The sequence below is a fragment of the Mesocricetus auratus genome, unplaced genomic scaffold (genome assembly GCF_017639785.1).
Source record: "Mesocricetus auratus isolate SY011 unplaced genomic scaffold, BCM_Maur_2.0 Super-Scaffold_100799, whole genome shotgun sequence".
Taxonomy (NCBI): domain Eukaryota; kingdom Metazoa; phylum Chordata; class Mammalia; order Rodentia; family Cricetidae; genus Mesocricetus; species Mesocricetus auratus.
In genome coordinates, this window is record NW_024429272.1 from 256,429 (window position 1) to 261,707 (window position 5,279).

The window sequence follows — 5,279 nt, forward strand, 5'->3', positions numbered from 1 at the left end:
ATTAACTCCTCTCATCCCCAGACTATCAACCTTAAATAAACTACAGTTCAGTGGTTTTCATCCTTCCTTATACTATCACCAAGTTAATACAATTCGTCATGTTTTGGTGATGTTCAACCATGAAATAGATTTTCCTGCTACTTCATAACTGTAATTTTTCTACTGGTATGAATCATGATGTATGAATCTATTATGCAGGAAATCTGAAAGATCACCCATTGGAAGCGTAATGCCATCACAAAAGGAGCCATGACCCATAGTTTGAGGATGACTTCTCTAAGTAGAGGAATATTTTGCAGCATGATATTGGTGTCAGGAACGTTCTCAGGGATAGGCCTCTTGCCCTCAATCGACCTTTACACTCCTTGGGTGTCCTGCCATCCCTCTGAGTGGCTTTGTCCCCAACCTCCTGATATGGCCCCATTACCATGGGCAGTTAAGGGCATTGGAGGACCTACTCACATTAGTATTGAATCTTGGCTTTCTTTTCTTGTTGGCAATTCAGAAATAGTTTGATTCTTACTAGAATATATAGTTCTCTACTTTTGTCCTTCTGAGAGAAGCTGTCATGGCTGCATTGAACTCTTGTCTTTGCCACCTTTAGTAACCCAAGTACCAGTTGAGTTGATGGGCTATGGATGCAGAGGGGGTAGGAAGAGAGTCAAGGTCTTACCATCCAGAGAGTGTTTCCAGAAATCTGCAGCACCGACTCCACATGGAGAAGACTCAGGTGCAATATGTAATGGAGAAGCTGAGGCAAGAGACCAAGAAGGTGCTAGGAGAATGGATCCTGCTGCAATACTACTTGGGTGAACTGAAAGTCATCTGTGAGAAAGAAGAGCGAGTCATCCGTGACCTCCAGAACCAGGAGCATCAGGTAGAGAAAAGCAGCTGGGTCAGGGTCAGGTCCATCATTATTTATTCATGGACCATAAGGGTGTCTGTCCATCTACAAATTGTGGTTTTACTTACAATTTTATACACACACAAACTCTCTCTCTCTCTCTCTCTCTCTCTCCCCTTGTCTGACTCTCTCTGTTTATTGATTTATCCATGTCTGTGTTTGTGTGCACAGCTGTATGTATGCAAGCACCTAGAGGGGTCAGTGAAGGAAATTGAGGGTGTTATTATCCAATGCATGTGGATGGTGTTTAGAGGAGACCACTTGGTTTGTCAGTCTGCATCCAGAAACAGGATTCTACCTTCACAGAAGCTTCCTCGAGATCCTCTTTGTGTGCTTACACTTGTCTTAGAGTGAATTCATGCCTATGCTCAATCCTCTACTAAGATCACAATCTTCTAATGAACAGGAGCAGCAGAGGCTGGAGGGAAATCTGCAGTTCCAGAATAATGAGAAGGAGCTATTCATCATGAAAAAGACCTTAGCAGGAAAGCTGCAGGTTTACTTGACTGTCTCCCAGATGAGGTATGAGCCACGAGTAGAAATTGGGAGCTGGATTCAAGTCAGTCTCTTATACCTTGGACCTCTGCCTTTTGTTTGCTCTGCCTATAGGCAAGGCTCCAGGCAACACCAGGGAAACAACACTTCAGATTACTCTGCTATTCTTGGCAACATGAACTTTCCTCCAGGAAGTAATAGGCTTGATATTCAGTGAGTCTGCAGAATGGTGTCCTAGGATGTAGATACCCAGTGTAAATTTTTAGGAATACAAGACTGTTTTTCTTTACTTAAATACTCCTAATAACCCCATGTTCTCAGGCACACATCTGAGAATATTTTGCTCCAAGAATCACAATCTCCAACTTGCATATTTCTTGGGTGTAAGGTTCTTTCTGGACAGATGGCATGGCCTAATCATATTTTATATATAAAATGCTCTGTTAATTCCCTACTGAATGCAATGACTAGTTCTTTTTTCTCTGGAAATTTATTTAAATTAGAAACAATGTTGTTTTACATATGATTTCCACTTATTTCTCCCTCTCATCCTATCATGCCCCACCAACCCCCATCCACCTTCTGCACCCCAGCATTTTAGGCCTTCCATGAGGGATCACCAAAATCTGTCACATCATTGGAGGCAGGGACTAGGGCCTCCCCAGTGTAAATGACTGTATTTTCAAAAATAAAAATTAAACTCTTCATTGTTCGTGTAAATTTTATGATCCTTATTCATTTTCTTCATTGATTTAATAGGCAATTATGCAATTGGAATACAAAAACAATTGTGTTCTTTAAGTTGGGCAGGTAACCTACAAATACAGGAGAGTAAAACTGTAACCCCCTTTGTGGCTTGAAGATTGTAAGCCAACTGAAATCTGGTACTTAAGTGTACTTTTGAATCAGGGAGGATGCAGAGTCCAAGTTTATGATTTCGGTGGAACCTTTCTTAATATAGCCACCTGGACCATAGTATGTGCAGAGCGTGACGGCTGAGCCTATAGTCATACAAAGAAGGGTCTCTCTCTCTGACTGAATGACACCTAACTCTCTGCACCATATAGCACAGTGGAGATACCTAGGAACTTCCAAAGAGCACAGCATTGTGTCTATAGCCCCAAAGATGGCCAGCATCCCTCAGACTAGCAGGAGCTCTACCTCTGCCTGAACTACCCAGACTTCTGGCTCAATAGTGGAATTAGCAATGCATCATCCTCATCCTCTGGGGCAGGACTCTTGTGTGATATCCAACTGGAGTCCAAGTCAGTCATAGGGGACACAGCCAGGGTAGGAGGTATCCTCCGTGCAGAGAAGGAAGAACGAAAGTGAAGAGAGGAGAAGAGGGGGCAAAGGGAGAGAGCACACATGTGTGTTCTATTGCATCTCAGGAAATTTAAACTTTCATCATAAGTTATGTGTAAAAGGCAAAAGGAAACCCATTGCTATGTGTTCTTCTGTATCTTGGAAGATAGCACTAGTGCTAATGGCAATGCTATGAATATATCTCGCTTTGACAATCATCCTTTGTCACATCGTAGAACAATTATGGTCATATTATTAACTTCCACAAAAATGGGTGATTCATTGGATACATATTTCGAAATTCAAGATTTATTGCATTGTTAATATTAATTTAGCAAAATAAGTGTTTCACATTACCTACTTATCCACAAAAAGTTAGGATTTCCATTTATTTTAGTCTTGAAGGTCTTTATGATCGTCAGTTTCAAAGGCTTTGTATGTATTTAGGGTTGCTCTAGTGTACTTCACAGCTGTTCTTTTTAATAGTATGCTTTTAAAGGATGGTACTCCAAAATGTGATATCTTTTAAATGCTATTGTGATTGTACTTGTTTCCCTGTTTCCTTTCTCAGTCTGTCACTGTATACAGGAAGAATATTGAATTTTGCGTCTTGGTTTTGCACCCTTCCACTTATATGACTGTATTCATTAACTTTAAAGGACTTCTGATAACATTTAGTTTTATTTGTTGAGAATCATATCATTTGCAGTAAGGAAATTTGCACTTCACACTTTTCCATTGCTATCTACTTTGTCTCCTTCAGCTGTCTTCTTGCTCCAGCTAAGAATCCAAGTACTATATTGAATAGAAATGAAATGTGTGGGAGGCTTGTGGGACTGCAGAGACATGACCAATGTTGGAGCAGTTTTGGACTTCTTCGCAGGCGGTGCTTGGCGCTAGCTGGGGCACAGCGATTCCAAACACATACCTGTGGCTTTCATTTCAGTGCTGGTGAGAGCAAGAAGGCATCTGCCAATGTTTCAGATTCAATTTCGACTCAGTACCCTGCTGTGGATCATGAATTTGATGCTGTGGTTGCATGCACTGGAGGGGCAGGGTTGTGAGCTGCATTTGGCCTTTGTGAGGCAGGGTTTAATGCTGCATGCCTTACAAAACTCTTTCCTACCAGATCACATACTGTTGCAGCACAGAGAGGCATCATTGTGCTCTAGGGAATATGGAAGAGGACAACTGGAGGTGGCATTTCTACGACACTGTGAATGGATCTGAGTGGCTGGGGCATCAGGATGTCATCCATTGCATGATAGAGCAAGCCCCTGAATCTTGGATGAGCTAGAAAATTGTGGCATGCCATTTAGCAAGACTGAAGATGGGAAGATTTATCAGTGCCCATTTGGTGGACAAAGTCTCAAGTTTGGGAAAGGCGGGCAGGGTCATCGGTGTTGTGTGATTGTTCAGACAGGCCACTCACTTTTGCACACCTTGTATGGAAGGTCTCTGCGATATGACACCAGCTATTTTGTGAAGTATTTTGCCTTAGAACTTTTGATGGAAAATGGGGAATGCCGTGGTGTCTTTGCACTGTGCATAGAAGATGGCTGCATACACCAAATAAGAGCAAAGAGTTACTGCTACTGGGGTCATGGGCGGACCTACTTCAGCTGTACATCCGTCCATACCAGCACAGGGGACCATACAGCCATGGTTACCAGGGCTGGCTTTCCTTGCCAGGACTTAGAGTTTGTTCAGTTTCACCCCACAGGTATATACGGTGCTGGCTGTGTCATCAGAGAAGGATGCCGTGGAGAGAGAGGTATTCTCATCAACAGTCAAGGTGAAATATTCATGGAGAGATATGCCCCTGTTGCCAAGGGCCTGGCATCCAGAGATGTTGTATCTCGTTCCATGACTCTTGAGATCCATGGAGGAAAAGGCTGTGTCCCCAAGAAAAATCACGTCTGTCTGTAGTGCACCATCTGCCCCCTGAGCAGCTGGCCACACGTCTACCTGGGATTTCAGAGACGGTCATGGTCTTCGCTGGTATGGATGTCACTAAAGAGCCCATCCCTGTTCTCCCCACTGTGTATTACAACATGAGTGGTGTAGGAGTGAACCCCATAAAGCTATCCGTCCATGAGGGCGGGGACAAGTAAATTAGCACAGGTAGAGATAAAAGGAAGTGAAAGGAAAAAGGACCTCCTCTTTTGGAAGCTGGCCATGCTTCTGACTCGCAGCTTGTGTGACTCTTTTTCTCTCTGGTAAATGAATATATTGTATCCCCTATAGCATTGGCTATCATCATTAGTCACAGTATTCCCTGAATGCCACCATGTTCCCCATCATCAAGATAATGTGCTGACTTTTGCTGACCTATGCAGATCTGTGTCTGCTAGATCTGGGATATGAGGACAGGGAAAAATGAGACTGACTACAGTCTAAAGATGAAGACAACCTTATATCAATTTGAGCACACTTTTACACACAGATATAACAAGGAAATAAATTATCCAAAGAGGATGTTTGAATTCAGCAAGATATGAACAGAAAAACATGTTAGTAAATGCCAGTAAAGCACATACTAAATATTAATGGGACAACAACATCCTTTCCCTGA

The 5,279-nt window shown here is 42.6% G+C and overlaps 1 pseudogene; it reads left to right on the top strand.

Moving 5' to 3' along the window:
• Positions 1–634: 634 nt before the first annotated feature.
• Positions 635–4,818, top strand: LOC121137933 (annotated as a pseudogene).
• The last annotated feature ends 461 nt before the right edge of the window (positions 4,819–5,279 follow it).